Raw genomic sequence first — 22,612 nt, 5'->3', positions numbered from 1 at the left:
CAAGCAAACGCGGACGAATGGCGTAATGTTTACATCAGGGTTATTGTTATGACGAACGGAGTGTAGCACCATCTATCTGCAGGCCCTGTCCATTGAGCTACTGTGAGATTGCCGCAGGAGGTCAGACGTAACTGTGTATCTAAACTGGAGAAGATGGATTCGTTGCCCATTGAGGTGGATCAATCTTATGAATACGTGGTGTCTGAATGCACTAAAGTAGATGGATTCGTTACCGATCGAGTCGAATCATTTATATGAATGCGTTATACCTCGTCTTTCGGTTAGACAACACGCATTCATATATTATGCTTTCAGCCTAAAGAAGGTTTCAACTTGTTTGAAACTGAATATCTTTAACCAAGGAGGCGAAATTATCAGTTACCGACAATACACTGACAAAAAGTATACGGGCATCGCTGCGCAATTGCGAATTCACCGTTAAATATCGCGAGAAGTAGGGGATTTTGTGCTACCAGTAGAGAAACATTTAACAGTGGGGGGGGGGGGGGGGGGAGGGGGAAGAAGTCGTCGGTGGAGCTCAGTGACTTCCAGAGTGTACTACTCATTGGATGTTATGTTATGTTATGTTACCAAGGGACCTAGAAATGACGGAGAGGTTCCGTCCCCGCCGCAGCCGCTGTGGTCCGCAACCACACGACGACTACCGCAGTCCACTTCACCCCTCCGTCGCCCCACACCGAACCCAGGGTTATTGTGCGCTTTGGCCCCCGATGGTCCCCCCACGGAACGTCCCACACCAGACGAGTGTAACCCCTATGTTTCTGTGGTAGAGTAATAGTGGTGTAGCTGAGACGGAATAAGGGGAACCAGCCCGCATTTGCCGAGGCAGATGGAAAACCACCTAAAAACCATCCACAGACTGGCTGGCTCACCGGACCTCGGCACAAATCTGCCGGGCGGATTCGTGCCGGGGACCGACGCTCCTACGCGCCCGAAAAAGCGTTGGCTCATTGGATGTTACTTTAGTAACAAATCTGGCATCGACATTTCAACGTTTCTAAAGAAGTCCAAGTCGACTGTAGGTGATGTCGCGGTAAAGCGTAAACACGAAGGGATAACCATAGCTAAACCAAGACGAGGCACATCTCATGTACTGAAGAACGGACACCGACGAGCATACCGGTGGGTGGTTGTAGAAAAAAATACATGAATTTAAAGGAAGGAATCATTCATGATTTCTGAAGTGCTACCAGGAGTCGAGCTAGCACTGTGACAGCTCGTAGGGAATTAAAATGAATGGTATACAGTGATGGAGCATGTCCTCAGAAGTCACAAACTTTTGTAATCAACGCTATGCGACGCTTGAGAGGATGGTTTGGGTGTGGCCCCTTATCGCTCTCAAGGAAAGTGGGGAAGTACAGGGCGAGTCAAAAGTCCTTGGACACCTTCGTAAGTTGGAAGATTAAATGGAAAATTGAAATGTGATGATGGGAACATAGGTTTGATGTAGGGCCGCAACTTTCGGAGTGAATGTCATTCATGGCCGCCATCTTGAAATCTGCCATTTTGGATTCAAGTAATTTTTTTAAATGGGAAGGGAGGTGTATGACACATCAAATAACACTCGATTGAGCTCTGGAATTTAGTGGTGTAATTGGTTTTTGACTATCTTTTACAGTTTAGAGGTTGTTAATGTTCCAAGTTGGGAAATTACTTTCATACCGACTGCCACAACACATGTTGTACGCGTTGTCCATCCGTGCAATGCACAACTGTAGTCGCCTCAACCACTATGACTGCACACGGAGGAGAGTGTCTCCTGCAATTTGGTCACAGGCATGTTGTATGCGTTCCTCCAGGTTTCTCAAATCACGGATGCTCTCAGCATACACTGTCTGCTTAAGATGTCCCCATAGACAAAAATCAAGAGGCGTTAAGTCAGGGGATCTGGACGGCCATTCCACGGGACCACGGCGACCAATCCACTTCCCTGGCAGTTGTGCCTCCAACCATTCACTGACAACAATGCCATAGTGTGGAAGGGCTCCATCGTGCTGAAAATGAGATGGGAAAATGCCGTCAGCTTTTAGTGTGGAAGGGAACGCAAGGTCCTGCAGCAGCATCAGATACTGTGGCACAGTTAAGGTGTTGTAAATGAAAAATAGCCCAATGATGACACACCACACCATCACCTTCGCTGGACTATGTTCTCGAATTGGGGCAATCCAGTTCGAATTTGCGACACTCCAGTATCTACAATTATGTAGATTAACCTCCCTGTTCAAAGTGAAATACGTCTCGTCGCTGAACAGTATGCCCTTGGCAAACGAAGCATCCAGTTCGCGTTGTTGAGTAGCCCACAGGCAGAACTCCAACTGGCGGTCAGGGTCATCCTCGTTAAGTCGATGTTGCAGCTTGTAAGGATGCCACTTATTGGTGTGCAATATCCGGACAACGGAGGTTTGGCTTATTCCACATGCTAGGGCCACTCGACAGGTACTTCGTTTAGGACTTTTCACAAAAGACGCAACAACCGCAGTTGCAGTTTCCTCATTGGTGGCCGTCCTTGGTCGCCCACTACGTTCCATATCGTAAACAGAGCCCGTCTCCCGGAATTTGGTGATCACGTGAGCCACAGTGCTGTGCGATACCGGTTCTCTGTCTGTTGTAGTCAGCTGCTGTTGTTCGGCAGCTGCGTTCCCCTGATATAAGGATGATTTCGATCTTCTGTTCACGTATCAGACCCATTTTAGATCACCCGGAACGAAGAGAGACATGAGTCGGTATCAAGGTAACTTTCAACATTAATAAATTCTAAACTGTACAAGACAGACAAAAACAAATTACACCACTCAATTCCAGAGCTCAAGCGAGCGTTATTTGATGTGCCATACACCCCCCTCCCATTTTTAAAAAAATAACTTGGATCCAAAATGGCGGATTTCAAGATGGCGGCCATGAATGACATTCACTCCAAAAGTTGCGGCCCCACGTCAAATCTACGTTCCCATCATCACATTTCAATTTTCCCTTTAATCTTCCAACTTATGAAGGTGTCCAAGGACTTTTGACTCGCCCTGTATTTAGTGCTCAGCCTAGGGTAGAGGAACAGTTCAGTGGCGATGTTTCTTTTGACACTATAATGCACCATGTCATGAAGGAGCATCTGTGAGGAAGTGGTTTATGGACAACAGCATTCCTGAAATAGACTGTGCTGTCCAGAGTCCCGAACTGGACGCAACTGAATCCCCTTTGGGATGAGTTACAACGTCGACTTCGTTCATACCCTAGCGTGGAACATCAGAACATCCTCTGTTTTCAGGTCTTGAGGAAGAGTAGACTGAAATGAAATATGAAATGACCGTGTGGCACCGATGACAGTGAGTTCCCACTTGGGGAAGTTTGGCCGCCGATTTGTAAGGCTTTTTAGTTGACGTTGCATTGGGAGACAAGTCGATGCCTTTCCTCCGCAGACATCTAGACATCGTACTGGAAGTGCCCCCCACAGAGTTTCAGTCATTACAAATGCAAAGAGTGGTAGCCTTGTAGCCTTACGTTCATGTTCATATATAAGATTCAGTATCCAACGCCTGGTCTATCTAACGAGTGCATTAGCGTGTCGTAACTGTTTACATTCCATCCAGTAGACATTGCTTGTAATAAAAAATGTCTGATACTTACTACATCAGTATCTCTGGAAGCAGGCAGAGGACATTATCAATAAACTAGATGAGGAGGGTACAGTGTTGCATCTAAAGAAGGAACTCGATGCCCTTTCTCTGCGCATGAACCTGAAGAGGAACTGAGGCTCAAGTGACATAGTTGACTAAATATTGGATAACTATGCAATTCGCGTGGTAGTTCATGATGATAACAACGAACCACAATATAAAGTCATTATAAGGGAGCTTCCGAAGAAGAAGTAGCTACTGTACAGCAGGTGTCAAATAAACCGTAGGACTAGACTGTAAACGCGTTTGGCTGACAGGAGGTAAATGGGTGACGCCTTCAGCAACTAGCAGAATATTGTATAACTTATCGAAAGTCCTCTCAACAAATCTCGATGAAACTCTGATGATATTTAGAGCCTATCGGTGGCACTAAAATTACTGCCCAAACAGTAATCGACGACACAGAAAGTTTAAATGAATGTCTGAAAGAAAAGCAGGATTGATGAATAACGCTTTAAAATGTTCCCCTACAAAGGAAGATACAAAAGTACGGCCACAGCTTAACCATCGGGTCTTTGCTAAGATATTGATCTTATTATCAGCAGTGCTGAGAAATGCTGAAATCATTTAAATTGGCCAATACTCCAAGGATAGACGTAGTTTTCATTAGTTTAGAAACAAATTTAGCGACTGCTACAGCCCCTCATTTAAACATAATAATATACCACAGCAGGTCAATAAAAACCGTCTCAGTAAAAAAGAATAGGTCATACCCGGCTGCTGTATGAAGGGTAGCAGGAATAATCCACTGAAATGATGTCCATTTGCTATCGAATGTTAGCTCTTATTCTGGGCTTAAACGTAATACGGTACCTCGTGCAGAATGACCTCCACGATGCCAACCGGTACGGATCTCAAAACATCGGCCATCCGAAATGCACCTCGCAGTTTTCTCACATGTCATCCTGGAAGCCACAAATCAAAGCAAACATGTTCGTTCATTTTTTCTTGAATACCAAAAGACATTTGATTCAGTACCATACCAAATCGTAAACCCTACAATAGGTGGGAGTGTTATGCCAAGATTGTATCTAGGAACATCAGATTTCATCTCGTCGGTACTGATTTTAGAATCACATGAAAGAATGCACAATACAGACCGCATAAACAGTATCCGCGATTTTCTATAGTTTTTCTTGTTTTTAGACATGAGGTTCTGTTTTGTGCAAAATTAGTAAATGTTTCGCATTCTAAACATCGAAGTGCTTTATAATATATTTAAGCTATTTGGAATATATTGCTAATTCCTCAGTTACATAAATTTATAACGAGTAAGAAAACTGTGCAAGTTGTTTCAAAAATACTTTTACAAACTTTCGTGGTACGTTCCTTACAACAAAACAAGGCAAATAACCCAAATCAACACATGTCTCAAACTCCTTAATTAGCGAGTTAGCAATGAAAGTTGACGTTCAACAGCTATCCAGGAACAACCCAAGAGCCTCACTGGTCTGTCCATCCTTTTGACTCATTTATCCCAAAGGGCGTTGTGTGTTATTTTTTCGGATGAATCCAGGTTCTGTTTATAGCATCATGATGGTCGCATCATTGTTTGACGACATCGTGGTGAACGCACATTGGAAGCGTGTATTCGTCATCGCCATACTGGCGTATCACCCAGTGCCAGACTCACACAAGCCATGAAATGCACTGAACAGCCAAAGAAACAGGTACACGTGACAAATCTCGTGTAGGGACCCCACGAGCACGTAGAAGTGTCACAACACGACGTAGTATACACTCGAATAAAGTATGACGTAGTGCTGGAGTGATGACACAATCAATCCCGCAGGGCTGTCCATAAATCTGTACGAACGGGTGGAGATTTGAGCAGCACGTTGCAAGGCATCCCAGATGTGCTCAATAATGTTCATGTCTGGGACGCTGGGTGGCCAGGGGAAGTATTTGAACTCTGAAGAGTGTTCCAAGAGCCATTCTCTTCCAATTGTGGAAGTGTGGGGTGTCGCATTGTCCCGCTAGAACTGCCGAAGCCCGTCGGAATGCACAATGGACATGAAAGGATGCAGGTGATCGGACAGGATGCCTAAGTACATGTCACCTGTAAGAGTCGTATCTAGACGTATCAGGGGTCCCATATCACTCCAACTGCACACGCCCCACGCCATTACGGCCGGCCGGATTGGCCGAGCGGTTATAGACGAGACAGTCTGGAACCGCGCGACCTCTACGGTCGCAGGTTCGAATCCTGCCTCGGGCATGGATGTGTGTGATGTCCTTAGGTTAGTTAGGTTTAAGTAGTTCTGTGTTCTAGGGGACTGATGACCTCAGAAGTTAAGTCCCATAGTGCTCAGAGCCATTTGAACCATTTTTGAACCACGCTATTACAGAGCCTCCACCAGGTTGAATAATGCCCTGCTGACATACAGGTTGCACGGATCATGAAGTTGTCTACCCGTACGCGTTCATCCACTCGACACAATTTAAAACGAGACTCGACCAACCAGGCAACATGTGCCTGACTGGCGCATAAAGCGTTGTGTCGTGCAGTCATCAAGGGTATACGAGTGGGCCTTCAGCTCGGAAAGCCCATATTGATGATATTTTAGTGAATGGTTCGCAAGCTGAAACTTGTTGGTGGCCCAGCTTTCAAATCTGGAGCAATTTGCGGAAGGGTTGCATTTATGTCGCGGTGAACGACTCTCTTCAGTCGTCGTTGGTACCGTTCTTGCCGGATCTTTTCCCGGACGCAGCGATGTCGGAGATTTGATGTTTTACCGGATTCCTGATATTCACGGTACCATTGTGGAATAGTCGTACGGGAAAATCCTCACTTTATCGCTACCTCGGAGATGCAGTGTCCCATCGCTCGTGCGCTGACTATAACACCACATTGGAACTCATATCTTGATAACATGCCATTGTAACAGTAGTAACCGATCTAACAACTGCGCCAGGCACGTTTTTTCTTAACTAAGCGTTTCCAACCGCAGCGCCTTATTCTGCCTGTTTCCACATCTCTGTATTTGAATACGCATGCCTATACCAGCTTCTTTGGCGCTGCAGTGTAAAATGCATCAGGTCTTAAATCCAGAGATTAGGTAACCAAAAGAAAATTCCAAGAAGCCACAAGTCATGATTATAGAAGAGAAAGGAGGTAGAGGCTAGATTGAAATAAAACAGGTGTTGAACAACTCGAGGTAGTAATTGAATTTACTACCTCACTAGTATGTGGAGAAAAACAATAGATGCCTCAAGGAAATCAAGAGAATAATAACACTGGCCAAGGGTTCCTCCCGAAATGAGAAGAAACTTTTATTGAACAAGCACATCATCTCCCACATTATTAAACATTTTGTAAAGACCTTTGAGTGGAGTGTAATGTGAAACATGGACTTTAGCAAAGCAGGAGAAAGCTCGCCTCGAAGCTGTGGAAATGTTGTTCTCGTGGAGAGTTACTAGAAATAGTTTGACTAGCAGAAAAATGAATGACATGGTTCTACAGGAAATGTGAGAGGAGAAAGATTTCATAGAAGCTATAGGACAAAGCAAAGAAAAACTCATTTGGCACTTAACCAGACAGCTAAAAAGCATTTTAAAAGGCAATATTACAGGGAAAGAAGTGAGGGGCCGACCTAGAACATGCTGTTTAAAAAAATAGTTTCGGATGTTCTTTATATATGGAGAGGAGGAGTAGTATTGCTGAAACGAGGAAGCCTTAGCCACGATCACATCACGTTAAAAGAACGAATATAGGAAGTATTAGCCACGATCAAAGGACAACCTCGTTAAAAGAACAAATATTATTGTGGTTTTCTTTAGAGTTATGCTATTCACTTGAGACAAATCGTAGTTTGCAAAAATAAGACAACATATTCTAAAAAACAACCCTTATTGAGTTACTCGTTTCTTCACGGGTGAGCCTCCACTCACACATTGCAACAAACTCCGATTATTCATTGCAGCACCGAACTTCAGAAACTAATACAGTCACAAATCGGCATAATATAATTTTCGACTGCTCTCATCTTCCTACTGCAGCTCTGATTAATGTATTTCATAAAGTTTTTGAACAACGAGAACAAGACTATTGTCCAGAGTATTGTCGTACCCGTCTTTTTCGAAACACTTGAACGTTACACTCCGAACCACATACGTGTTTATTACGTATAAGTTTTCTCGGATGAATTTTTGAGTGGACAGATGATGTGAATTAAGTATGCATCCACGTCTCAAACCCCAAGCTACTCGCACCAAAGTCTCAATGGCGCCCGGTCAAGCACTTTTCCTGCAGACACGCTAAGACTTACAATTTGTCAGTAGCAAAACTGAAATACTGATTTTTGCACGGGCATCAATCTCAATCTTACATTATTCCTCCTTCAGAAATACGGTTATTTATAGAAAACATATTAAATCTTGATGACTACCTTTATGCTTCGAATTTCCTCATTTTTTTAAAATCTCATCAATACATTCAATCACACCCCTGTACAAGGGGCACTCAAAAGAAAACGGGACCGATGAAAAAAAGTAAGTAAACTGTTTGTAATTCCAAAAATAATTGACACAGGGTGATACAAGAGCATCAATGCCTTCTTGCAAAAATGTTTGTCGTTGCCTGCAGAAACATGATTGCACCCAGACATGCATATTTTGTCTGAAGCAAATCGACGAAGTCGAACGTCTTTCTTCAGGGCTCCAAAATCACGTAATCGCAAGTTGGTCTTAGCATCATTTTGATGAATTTTAGTTTCCACTTAATTACTTTAGTATTTATAGATTATTTCTTTGATGGTAGATCAACTACGAGAATAACATTTTTGAAACAGCAACACTAGAAAGGAGGACTGTAAGCCAATATCTCTATCGTGATGGTTAAAAACTTATTCGTGAAACTTAGGGGACAAAGAGTGTTTTCTTGTGTAGTTATTAGCCTACAGTTTAGTTGGTGGCCCCAGTACGTAACGCGTCAGTACACTACAGACGTTCCAGGTGCTAGGTATGTCGACACGCTGATAACCAGCTGCGTTCTCCCACAGCTACCTACCTCCCCGTCTGCCCATCCTCAGAGCAGCAAGCTTGTCTTTGGCACGTCAGTTCAGTGCATAGTTTAGCAAACGTTTAAAGTGATGATAGGTACAGTGTCTGTGAGATAGAAAAACGACACGTAGCTCAAATGGTTGAAATGGCTTTGAGCACTATGGGACTTAACACCTGAGGTCATCAGTCACCTAGAACTTAGAACTACTTAAACCTAACGAACCTAAGGACATCACACACATCCATGCCTGAGGCAGGATTCGAACCTGCGACCGTAGCGGTGCCGCGGTTCCAGACTGAATCGCCTAGAAACGCTCGGCCACAACGGCCGGCCGACACGTAGCATTTTCTGTTATATGAGAAAACGAGGCGAATGAGTTTTAATCTAAAAATGGAACATGGTTTAGTACCCGATGGTTCAAATTAATGTGCAGCTACTCAAGGAAGTTCGGTGTGGGTTGTAATTAGCGTATGGAAGCGGAACTTCGTAGATATGCTAACGCGTTAATGAAGAACCCCTTTACACTGGAAAAAATTTGTTCGAAATTTGGCCACCAGGTCCAAATCTGGCGCTGTAAGGCACCTCGTCGATGTCTCCGGTGCTCTTATTGAACAAATAGTGTAAGTGGCAGTTAATAACAAATTCAACATGCTGCCTTTCTCACTTTTTTGACCTTTTCTCCCCATGTCCCGCTCCCAATCCATTAATTAAGAAAACATTTCTGTCTGTCTTTTTTGCAACACAGCGCCAGATTTGGGCCCGGTGGCCAAAATTGGAGCAATTTTTTTCAGCGTAAATCGGTTGCGCATCAACGTATTACAGTATCTACCAAGTTTCTCTTTGTTGAAATTAGTTGTAACTACTTAATAAGTTGAGAAATGCCAGCCGGAGTGGCCGAGCGGTTATAGGCGCTACAGTCTGGAACCGCGCGACCGCTACAGTCGCAAGTTCGAATCCTGCCTCAGGCATGGATATGTGTAATGCCCTTAGGTTAGTTAGGCTTAAGTAGTTCTACGTTCTAGGGGACTGATGACCATAGATGTTAAGTCCCATACTGCTCAGAGCCATTTGAACCATTTTTTCTAGGGGACTGATGACCACAGCAGTTAAGTCCCATAATGCTCAGAGTCATTTGAACCATAAGTTGGGAAATAATGCAATTATGCCTGTCTTAATTCCAGTTGGAAGAGATATCGCAGCAGAGACCACATCTTCAGCGGGAAAGTTATCGACGAAGGTTGTGAGTTCACTCCTCTTTCGGGACACAAGGCCACAGACTGCTACATTCCAATGGTTTAAAATATGACGGTTGTTTTTCATCCTCATGAAGGGAGGAGGAAAGAGATGGGGTGACCTCAGAGACACGATTTATATGCAACACAAGGACAGCTGTCGTTATGTGTCCTCGTCTGCTTTTCCTGGCTCATTCCCAAAGTTGCGAACCCCTGGAGTGTCGTGGTCCTCTTGAGTTGTTAACAACGTAGCCTTACTTGCCAAAAACAAGCCTGGTGCTCTGAGGATGGGCAGGCGGGGAGGTAGGTAGCTGAGGGAGAACGCAGCTGGTTATTAATGTGGCAACATATCTAGCGCCTGGAACGTCTGTAGTGTACTGAAGCATTACGTACTGCGGCCGCCAACTAAACTGTAGACTAACAACTACACAAGAAAACACTCTTTGTCGCCTACGTTTCACGAATGTGTTTTTAACTATCACGATAGAGTTATTGGCTTACAATCCTGCTTTCCAGTGTTGCTGTTTCAAAAATGTTATTTTCGTAGTAGATCTACCATCAAAGAAATAATCCTTAACTACTAAAGTAATTAAGTGGAAATTAAAATTCATAAAGGTGTTGCTATGACCAACTTGCGATTATCATGGTTTTGGAGCCCTGAAGAAAGACGTTCGTAGTCGTCGATTTGATTCGGACGAAAGATGCACGTCTGGTTACAATCACGTTTCATGTGGTCTAAAAATAATTTTTTCGTACATACTATCTTCCGGTGGTTCTAATGTTTGAGTTGGTGTAATGGTAATTCCTTTATTCATTGCTGATGCTATGTTCCGATTGTAACCCTCGGTTCCAGATCCAAGTTCGACCAGGGACGCTACGCAGCTCGATCGTTACTATCCCTAAGAATACCGTAACGCATCTATAGTTAAATATCTTCTTAAGGATTTTTTTTTGGCCACCACACAAATCACTGGCCTTGGACCTGTGTCTACATCTGTGCTTCGCAAGCCACCGAACGGAATGTTTCGCAGGGTACTCCTGCTATTACTATGTGATCCTCCCTTCCCTTTTCCGCTCGAGAATGGCATGTGGTACATCGTTACCTAATCTCAAGACTATTATATATGATATCAGTGCTACGAAAAAGAGAACTATAAGTCTACTGAAAATCTTGTTCTGATAAATAAACTATAATACAAGGTAAAATTAAAACAACTGCAGGCCTTAGTCGCAAAAATGAATTCCTTTTACCTAGGTTTCGGCCGCTTCTAAGAGTGCCTTCTGTTGTTGTTTTGTTGTGGTCTTCAGTCCTGAGACTGGTTTGATGCAGCTCTCCATGCTACTATATCCTGTGCAAGCTTCTTCATCTCCCAGTAACTACTGCAACCTACATCCTTCTGAATCTGCTTAGTGTATTCATCTCTTGGTCTCCCTGTACGATTTTTACCCTCCACGCTGCCCTCCATTACTAAATTGGTGATCCCTTGATGCCTCAGAATATCAGAAATAAAACATTTAAAACTGGCAAGTCACGTACAAAGTAACTATGAAGCGATAACGCTTTAGTCACAGAATATTAAAATAGAACACACAGAGGTAGGCCACTAAGGGCTGTACCACAACGCAGCCATGTTCAAAGCTTTCATCTCTAGTACGATACTTTTTAATTACTAATGGACTAGTCTAGGCCAAAGTCATTATTTGAGTACAGCCGTACTTGGAAATCTCAAGTTATCCTTTAATAAGAGTCTGAAAATTATCAGTCTAAGTCAAAATTATTCATTACTGTTAACAGGAACTGAATGTTTGGCCCGCTATTTAGTGGAAACAGTATCGTGAAAGCTTCCAAGATAAGCTACCAGTGATGTTAATTACAAAATGGATAAAATTAATGTATCTCTTCGAACTTGCTTGAACGTTTTTCATGGAGGTTTTCTACTGCGGTACTGAAATAATAAGAAATGAAACATGTAGTATGTAGATTTTAAATTAATACCTCTTCAGACCTTTCGACATAGCTCTCATCGATTAGCTCACAACAGTATCAGTGACAGAATCAAAGTGAAGAAAATGAAAAACGTTGTCTATAAAACGATGCTTCTCCTTGCACATATCTTAACACTTTTTCTTGTAAGCTTACGGGAAACGTCGTCAGATCACCAAAGTTAAGCTCTGACGGGCTCCCCTAGCACTTGGATGGGTGACCATCCGGTCTGCCGAGCGCTTTTGGCATTTGGGGTGCACTCAGCCCTTGTGACAAGTAGCGGCTCCGGTCTCGGAAACTGACATACGGTCGGGAGAGCGGTGTGCTGACCACATGACCCTCCATATCCGCATCCAGTGATTCCTATGGACCGAGGATGACACGGCGGCCGGTCGGCACTCTTGGACCTTCATGGCCTGATCGGGAGGAGTTTTTACGGGGAAACATCCGAGAATATTTTATTTATACGGTGTTCTTTAATCTGTATTTATGTTATTCACGATTTTACTATAAAAGTGACGCTACAGTGGGGAGGATGTCGATAAACCTCCGTATAAGCTCTAACTTCTCGTTGTGCTCATTTCACGAGACATACGTAAGGCGAAGTGATATGTTACCCGACTCTTCCCGGAATGTACTGTCTCGGCATTACAGCACAAACCCCTCTGTGATACACAACACAGCGCGTTTAACGTATTCCACTGGAGCTTATTGAGCATCTTGGAGCTTATTTATCCCTTCTATTAATCCAGCCCATTAAGTATCCCAGACTGATGAGCAATGCTCTAGAAACAACCGAACAAGTGTGTTGTAAGCCATTTTTTTTCGTTGATGAATCACCCTGAGGTGACAAAAGTCATGGGATACCTGCTAATATCGTGTCGGACCTCCTTTGCTATGCGGAAATATACACTCCTGGAAATTGAAATAAGAACACCGTGAATTCGTTGTCCCAGGAAGGGGAAACTTTATTGACACATTCCTGGGGTCAGATACATCACATGATCACACTGACAGAACCACAGGCACATAGACACAGGCAACAGAGCATGCACAATGTCGGCACTAGTACAGCGTATATCCACCTTTCGCAGCAATGCAGGCTGCTATTCTCCCATGGAGACGATCGTAGAGATGCTGGATGTAGTCCTGTGGAACGGCTTGCCATGCCATTTCCACCTGGCGCCTCAGTTGGACCAGCGTTCGTGCTGGACGTGCAGACCGCGTGAGACGCCGCTTCATCCAGTCCCAAACATGCTCAATGGGGGACAGATCCGGAGATCTTGCTGGCCAGGGTAGTTGACTTACACCTTCTAGAGCACGTTGGGTGGCACGGGATACATGCGGACGTGCATTGTCCTGTTGGAACAGCAAGTTCCCTTGCCGGTCTAGGAATGGTAGAACGATGGGTTCGATGACGGTTTGGATGTACCGTGCACTATTCAGTGTCCCCTCGACGATCACCAGTGGTGTACGGCCAGTGTAGGAGATCGCTCCCCACACCATGATGCCGGGTGTTGGCCCTGTGTGCCTCGGTCGTATGCAGTCCTGATTGTGGCGCTATCCTGCACGGCGCCAAACACGCATACGACCATCATTGGCACCAAGGCAGAAGCGACTCTCATCGCTGAAGACGACACGTCTCCATTCGTCCCTCCATTCACGCCTGTCGCGACACCACTGGAGGCGGGCTGCACGATGTTGGGGCGTGAGCGGAAGACGGCCTAACGGTGTGCGGGACCGTAGCCCAGCTTCATGGAGACGGTTGCGAATGGTCCTCGCCGATACCCCAGAAGCAACAGTGTCCCTAATTTTCTGGGAAGTGACGGTGCGGTCCCCTACGGCACTGCGTAGGATCCTACGGTCTTGGCGTGCATCCGTGCGTCGCTGCGGTCCGGTCCCAGGTCGACGGGCACGTGCACCTTCCGCTGACCACTGGCGACAACATCGATGTACTGTGGAGACCTCACGCCCCACGTGTTGAGCAATTCGGCGGTACGTCCACCCGGCCTCCCGCATGCTCACTATACGCCCTCGCTCAAAGTCCGTCAACTGCACATACGGTTCACGTCCACGCTGTCGCGGCATGCTACCAGTGTTAAAGACTGCGATGGAGCTCCGTATGCCACGGTAAACTGGCTGATACTGACGGCGGCGGTGCACAAATGCTGCGCAGCTAGCGCCATTCGATGGCCAACACCGCGGTTCCTGGTGTGTCCGCTGTGCCGTGCGTGTGATCATTGCTTGTACAGCCCTCTCGCAGTGTCCGGAGCAAGTATGGTGGGTCTGACACACCGGTGTCAATGTGTTCTTTTTTCCATTTCCAGGAGTGTATATCCGCTGCAGGATTTTGTGCACGACCTTACGTCCAGATTATCTCCCATAAATGTTCGATGGGAAATATTTCGAGCGCTAAGGGTGGCTACATCATTCGCTCTAATTGTCCCGGATGTTATGCAGACAAATCACGAACAGTTGTGGCCCGATTGCATGGCACTTAGTCATCCATAAAAATTCTATCTTTCTCTGAGGACATAATCCATGAAGGGCTGCTAATGTTCCCCAAGCAGCCAAACATAGCCATTGCCAGGCAATTGCACCAGAAGACTCAGTACATCCCCTGTAAACACAGCCCACACCATAATGGAGCTTCCGTAGTGCCTTGTTACACCTTAGGTCCATAGCTTCGTGGGGTCTGCACTACACTCGAATCCAGTCATCAGCTTTTATCAACTGAAATTGGGAGTCGTCTGACCGGGTTATAGTTTTTCCGAGGTCTAGGGTCCAACCGATTTGGTAACGAGCCAAGGAGAGGCGCTGCATCCGATGTCGCTTCGGTTTTCTGCTGCCAGAACGCATTGACGTAAAATTTCGCTGAACTGTTCTAACGGATACGTTCATCGTACGTCCCACATTAATATCTGCTGGCCTTTCGCGCTGTGTTGCTTGTCTGTTAGCACTGACAACTCTACACAAATGCCGCTGAACTCGGTCGTTAAGTGAAGCCCGTCGGCCATCGCGTTGTCCGTGGTGAGAGATGATGCCTGAAATTTGGTATTCTCGGTAAAACTCTTGACACTGTGGATATCTGTATATTAAATGCCCTAACGATTTACGAAATGGAATATTCTATGCGTCTAACTCAAACTGCAATTCATTGTTAAGAGTCTGTTAATTCCCGTTGACGGCCATAAACATGTCCGAAGCCTTCTCACATAAATTACTTGAGTACAAGCGACAGCTGAGCTAACGCACTGCCGTTTTGTACCCTATGCACGCGATACTACCGCCGTCTATGTATTTGCATATCGTTAACCCATGAGTTTTGACACCTCTGTGTATTTCTGATTTTTCTTGTGCCTTTGTCGCGCATCCGCGCCGTGTCAGCGTTGTTTTTGGCGGATTTAGCATGGATAAATTAAGGGATGGCTGTATTAAAGCCATGAAGAAAGACAGTATAGCCAACTCGCCGACGACCGCCATTTTGGACCCAAGCGGTCAAAGCAGTTCCATTGAGCGAACGGGTAAAATCACATTTATGAGGAAGTGAATTAAGCTGTACGTGCGTGCGATATCCTAGTGCGTAAACAATGAACTATAGTGTTTAATTGTTTCTCTGCTTCTACTGAAAATATAATGCGAATAAAACGACATTCGTATGTCCGTCACTGAAATCATGAATTTTATTTTGCTCGTAATACTTGTCAAACTTCCTCGTAAATGCTTTCATGGTAAGTACTGTATGCTCTGTATGTAATGGCACTGTATATGAGGTGCATTCTGTTTGTCTGAGGGAGACATTCTGGAATTGCAGAGCGTACAGAAACACAAACTCATAGTTCTGTTTTCATATTAACGGATTTAGCCTTGTGGTGCAGTTGCCTACTGGAGTAGACATCTGTCAACGTCGCTCCTTTGGCGTTTCTAAGCGGACCTGATGATGCAAATGCACTCCTTCCCGGTCCTGTGCCCTGCGTGCACTTGCAGCCTCAGGTCCGCTTACAAACGCCAAAGGAGCGACGTTGACAGATGTCCACTCCAATGGGCAGCTGCGCCACGTGGTTAATGCTTGTGTTTGGTTTGCAGGTTATAGCACTTTTTACATCTACGTAAGTTAACTTGGCGAAAAAATACAGAAAATAAATTATCTGCGTGGTGACTGCCTCTTTAAATAGCCTTGCTGCATTTCCCATGCCGATGCTTTTACTGCCACATTTTGTAGCTGCGTCCGTCTGTGCTTGGGGGTTATATTTCCTCAAAAGAATATTTGTTAAAAATACATGTGCAGTTTTCACTGTGACAGTGCGACAAGACGGAAGACTACGTAGCAGTTTCTTGGCTGCTTCATATGCATCCCCTTCCAGTACTTGAAGCGCCAAGTTCGCTTCCAAAATGAGTTTTTCATTGACACGGAAATTTTTTTCTGCCATTTAAATAACGTTTAACGCTGCTTCCGATACGCATGCTAAACTGTCGTCGCCGGCGTGTTATTTTGAGTTCTGTTAATCTACAAATTCTTTCGCGTTCAGACTGTTCACTCCCTGGAAGTGGTACACGGCACACACCACATAACACGTAATTCTGCTTGGCTTCTTTTACCGGTCTCACAGGTACATAACTTTTTCTTCGTGAGAAATCTCATCTACGTAGCTCATCTATAAATTTCCGCATACAGGCATGACTACATGGTTGTTGCTTTTGGTTCGTGACCAGTACGACTGTGTTCGAGATAAGAAAGCATTTTCTGTCAGATAACTGCAACTACTGGGACGACTATACACTGAGGCGACAAAAGCAATGGGCTACCTCCTGGCATCGCGTCTAACCTCCCTTTGCCGGGTGTAGTGCAGCTGTTCGCTGTGGCATGGGCTCAACAAGTCATTGGACCACAAACGTAGACTTCCGCGGACACTATCACAGTCAATAATGGTGACTTTCATGATGGTCGCGTACTGGCGAAACAGCCTCTTACTTTCAGAAGGAATGTCAGGGAGACAATAGAAACATCCAAGCGACAGTGAAGGCAGATACCGACTTCCGACGTCTTGGCTGCCAGCAATAACAGCTTTACGGACGACAGCTCCCGTGAAGCAGCACACACACACAGGAGCCCGAGAGACCGCAGCGGCCGCAGATACATGGCGTACCGGCGTAGAAAGCAGGGAAACACCGCCACGTCACAAGTGCCGCCTGGTTTTCCATTCGCCGATTTCCACCAATCACAAGAAGTAATGCGAAGACCAATCAATACGTCAGGTTTCCACCAATGAAAAGAAATAATAAAAACTCCAATAAAGAACTTCTAATAACCCTCCCATTCATCCTTAACAGTTTATTAGAATTAGATAACAGCCACGTGTGCAGGTATATCAGAAACAAAGTTTTCTCATTCGGTATTAAAAAAAAAACCTTAACATCTACATCTACGTGATTACTCTGCTATTCACAATAAAGTGCCTGACAGAGGGTTCAGTGAACCATCTTCAAGCTGTCTCTCTACCGTTCCACTCTCGAAGGGCACGCAGGGAAAACGAACTCTTAATCTTTTCTGTGCGAACCATGGGTTCTCTTATTTTATCCTGATGACCATTTCTTCCTATTTAGGTGGGTGCCAACCGAATGATTTCGCAATCGGAGGAGAAAACTGGTAATGGAAATTTCTTGAGAAGATCTAGTCGCAATGAAAAATGCCTTTGTTTTAATGATTGCCATTCCACTTCACGTGTCAGGTCCGTAGCACTATCTCCCCTATATCACGATAATACAAAAGGAGCTGCCTCCCTTAAACTTTTTCGATGACATCCATCAGTGCCGGCCGGTGTGGCCTAGTGGTTCTAGGCGCTACAGTCTGGAACCGCGCGACCGCCACGGTCGCAGGTTCGAATCCTGCCTCGGCCATGGATGTGTGTGATGTCCTTAGGTTCTATGGGAATGATGACATTAGAAGTTGGTTCTAAGTTCTAGGGGACTGATAACCTCAGAAGTTAATTCCCATAGTGCTTCGAGCCATTTGCACATCCGTCAGTCCCACCTGATGCGGATCCCACACCCGACAGCAGTACTCCAGCATAGGGTGGATAAGCGTGGTGTAATCAGTCAATTTAGTAGACCTTTTGTGTCTTCTAATTGGTTTGCCAATGAATTGCAATCTTTGGTTTGCTTCACCGCCGACATTATCTATGTGATCATTCCAATTTAGATCATTTATAATTGAGAGCAACGGTGTCGAAAGCGTTCTGGAGCTCTAAAAATAGGGAATTAGTTTGACATCCCCTGTCGATAGTACTCATTACTTCATGAGTATAACGAGCTAGTTGTGTTTCACAAGAACGATGTCTTCTGAATCCTTGCAGACTATGTGTCAATAAATAATTTTCTTTGAGGTAATTCATAATATTCGAACACAGTATATGTTCCAAAACCCTACTGCAAATTGACGTTCGTGTTAAGGGCCTGTAATTGAGCAGATTACTCCTATTTCCCTTTTTGTTCATAGAAGTGACTTGAGCAATTTTCCAGTCTTTAGGTACGGATCTACGAGCGAGCGGTTGTATATAATTGCTAAATACGGAGCTACTGTATCAGCATACTCGGAAAGGAACGTAACTGGTTTACAATCTTGACCGAAGGCCATGCCCTTATTAAGTGATTAAAGCTGCTTTCCTAGGCTGAGGATATCTACTTCTATGTTTCTCATCTTGGCAGTTGTTCTTGACTGGAATTCAGGAATATTTACTTCGTCTTCTTCGGTGAAGGAATTTCGGAAAACCTTTGTTAATAACCCGGATTTAGTGTCACTAGCAATTACTTCAGCGATGTTATCGAGCAGTGAAGTTATTGATTGCGTCTTGCCACTGGTGTGCTTTATGTATGACCAGAATCTCTTTGGGTTTTCTGCCGAATCCCGAGACAGAGTTTCGTTGTGGAAGTTATTAAAAACATCTCTCATTGGAGCGTGGGCTATGTTTCGAACATCTGAAAAACTTTGCGAATCTTGGGGATTTTCCGTTCCTTTAAATTTAGCCTGCTTTTATCGTTGCTTCCGCAACAGCGATCTGACCCGTTTCGTGTAACATGGGGGATCGGTACCATCACTTATTAATTTATGGGGTATATATCTCTTAAATCCCGTCGATACTATCTCTCTGAAATCATTCCACAGCTTTTCTACATTTACATGATCAGTTTGGAAGGAGTGGAGACCGTCTCTTAAAAAAGCCTTTAAGACCATTTTTATCAGCTTTTTTAAATATAAGTACTTTGCGTTTCTTTTCGATGGTGTTGGGTGTTGGTATTCAGCCTAGCAGCAACCGCCTTGTGGTCGCTAATCCCTGTATTCGTCATGATACTCCCTATTTGTTTAGGATAATTTGTGAATGATAATTCACAAATTTCATTACCTTATAAATGTAGCAACATAAATAGAATAAATATAAGGAAATAGTTCGGTTGAAAAAGGAAGAGAATACATTACAACTATTGCTCCGCAAAACTTTGAACTATTGGAAATAGCACCAACATTCTTCACCGAGTTTAATAGAATTGCAAAAAATCTGAAAAAACAATCTCATTTGATGTTGAAGAAATTTCAAACAGAACTGTGGGAAGTTGTTCCAACATAATAAGTAGAATTCTTAGTGACGTATGCAGAGCATCACTGGCACAGGGAATTTTTCCAGAGAAATTGAAATATGGAATTGTTAAACCTCTTTATAAGAAAGATGACACGACAGACTTAAACAATTATCGTCCAGACTCCTTACTGACATTGTTTTTTAAAATATTCGAAAAAGTAATGTACCGAAGAATAGTCTCACATTTTATTGGAAACAATTTACTTTCTTATATCGTAGTGTGGATTTTAGAAACGTAATAGACCGGTGGGATTTGGGGAGCAAGAAGATGCAGAGCGGCGCCAATCAAACATCTTGAAGTGCCAGATGGTTCTCTGCCGTAGCTCAACACATCTAGCGGTAGTGTGGGCGAGAAACCCAGCGTCCTCTGTTTATTGTCGCCCCGCAACGCTGACAGAGCGCAGCATCCACCGAGCAGTGGCTCGTGACGCAGACATCTCTGTCGCCAGTAGTTCCGGGTCTGGGCAGTATCCGCTAACTGCTGCCGCTTGTGTTGATGCACAGCTCAAGAACCCTGTGCTGTCGAGCGGTGATCCACTGCCCCGAGTTTACGGCCGGAAAGCTGCTTCACAAGGTCGGTTCTGACCCGATGTGGTGGCAGAGCCACCTCCTGTTGTTTCAGCGTGGACTGCCTTGACGCAGAATCAAGCTGTGGTCCATGAACACAATTACAGATGGTGTCCAAGAACCACAGCCGCATGGTGATAGAGCTTTGATATTAGCAGAAGTGCTTATAGTGTAAAAAGGATAGGTATTTATGTGCTTCTGAGCTGCACTTGCTTGGCCTTTACTATGACTTGTGGCACACATACTACAAAAAATTTGGCTGCATCTGGTGTGCAAAGGCTTCCACCCACTTCCGCTTAAGTATCGCTGTGTGAGCTGTTTCCACGTTTCCTGAAGCCAGCTCGTCTCGCAACGTTGCGATGGCTCTGCTAATTTTGTAAGTCATAGCACGAGAGCCTGCCTGCAGCTACTACTGCAAACCACTTTCTACCTTACATATTTCTGATCAAACTTGATCAACCTGCTACTACAGTACTGCTCGACTGAGAACCCTATTTATCCATTCACACGTTAAACATTAAAAGCCTTAAGTAATAAAACATCACCAGTTTGTATTTTTTGTGATCTTTTTGAGGTCTTTGATTGTATAGCTAATATTACTCTCTTAGCAAAAACTCTAGTATTACCCACAAGTAGTGTGAATCAAACTGAGAAAGCAGAATGCAAAAGATTGTGCTGAACAACTCAGACGTTGTCGGAATGGTGGAAAATTTTGATGACTGGGAAGAAATCACAAAAAACATCACATGGCTTATTTCTGTGTCAACTCCCATACCTTACATGCCATATATGAATGATCCTCCACTTTAACGTTGAACAAGCGGACTTGATGCTTTTTGCAGACTATAGTAGTTTTATAACAGAACCCATCAGAAAAAGCAACAGAAGAGACGGTAAGTGATATTTTCCAAATAATTGTAAAGTGGTTCTCAGAAAATGGAGTCTTCCAAAATTTTGAAAAACACAGTATATTCGGTTCTGAACAACAAATAGTCATTCCAACAACTGATGTAGCTAGCTTGGCACTTGGTATAATTGCTGATCTTGGAAACAAACGGATGAACCTCCTTAAATGTTTTGCATATTTGCTCTTAGTAATGTCTTATGGAGTAATTTTCTGGGTTAGCTCATCGCTTACAAATAAAGTATTGATTGCAAAGCGAGCAGTGAGAATAACTTGTGTTCTTCCAAAAACGTCATCCCTTCAAAGGAGCTAGGCGTTTTAACTGCACCATCACTGTAATAAATTCGTCATTAACAATACATAACAATTTTAGAAGATGACTGATGTCTGTACCAACAATACTACAGGGAAGAACTACTTTTGTTAACCATTGTCAACGCTGTTAGTGGATGAGAAAGGAAATCAAGTGCAGCGCCAAAATTTTTCAATCGTTTGCCCGGCAATACAAAATGTCTAAAAGGTAGCAAAGAAAGTCTTGCATCTAACCTAAACTCTCATTTCTCATGGAGAACTACTTCCATTCGATTCACGAATTTCTACTAAAAACTGAGAGCCAGAAAAAATCTTGTTTCTAAGTTGTTAACAGCAGTTACATGATTAGGAATAAAATAATGTAATCGTTAATGTTAACACTAATCGTGTGTGTGTGCCGCGCGGAGTGGCCGAGCGGTCTAGGGCACCATTTCACTCATAGTGCGGCCCCTCCTGGCGGAGGTACGAGTCCTCCCTCGGGCATGGGTGTGTGTGGTGTTCTTAGCTTAGGTTAGTGAAAGTAGTGTGTAAGACTAGGGACCGATGAGCTCAGCAAGTTTGGTCCCTTAGAAGTTCACACACATCTAAACATTTGAATTAATTATGTGTACATATCCTATAAACTGACTGGCCCACATCATTTCGGCAGAATAATCGTTCAAACGATCTATGTAACGTATAAATAACTAAGAGAGTAACTAACTTTATAGTAGTTTGATATCTTCAGCCAAACGATGTTATTGCGAATTTGTTTGGCGAATTACCACTTCACTTTATCTTTAAATGTAATTTTTTTTTAAATGACGACATCATTATTTGACTATATTGTTGTTTATTTACGATCCAGGTTTGGTCTCTTATGCCATTTTTAAGTGATTGAATTTGTGCCATTAACATGTATTGCAGGAAATCAACCTCAAAATTGGCCATAAATTAAGAAAAAAAGTCACTCCGCACGAGTTACCAGACGTAAAGTCATCATCTTTGTAAAGTGGTCAATAAATAATAGTCGGAGCACGTCATATTTAGTAAAAAAAAGTTTACTTTGGTATGTAATGGATGATTACGTGTCCTTGAGTCGTAATTTTATTTTATCAACGTATGCCTCACATGTATTTGCTATTACTCACGATTTGCTATGGGTTATTCTTTTTCTTTAGCGCTCTCGTAAGTTATTGAGAGCTGAAAATAAATACTACACATACTTTGCAGAATTTCCTTGTAGCAGTTTTATTTGCCGTAACACTGTGTAAACGTTCTTGTTTGTCCCATCCCAACGTTCACT

Source organism: Schistocerca cancellata, chromosome 9 (assembly GCF_023864275.1).
Source record: "Schistocerca cancellata isolate TAMUIC-IGC-003103 chromosome 9, iqSchCanc2.1, whole genome shotgun sequence".
NCBI classification, from domain to species: Eukaryota; Metazoa; Arthropoda; class Insecta; order Orthoptera; family Acrididae; genus Schistocerca; species Schistocerca cancellata.
The sequence above is the reverse complement of the archived record's forward strand: the minus strand, read 5'-3'. Positions refer to the sequence as shown.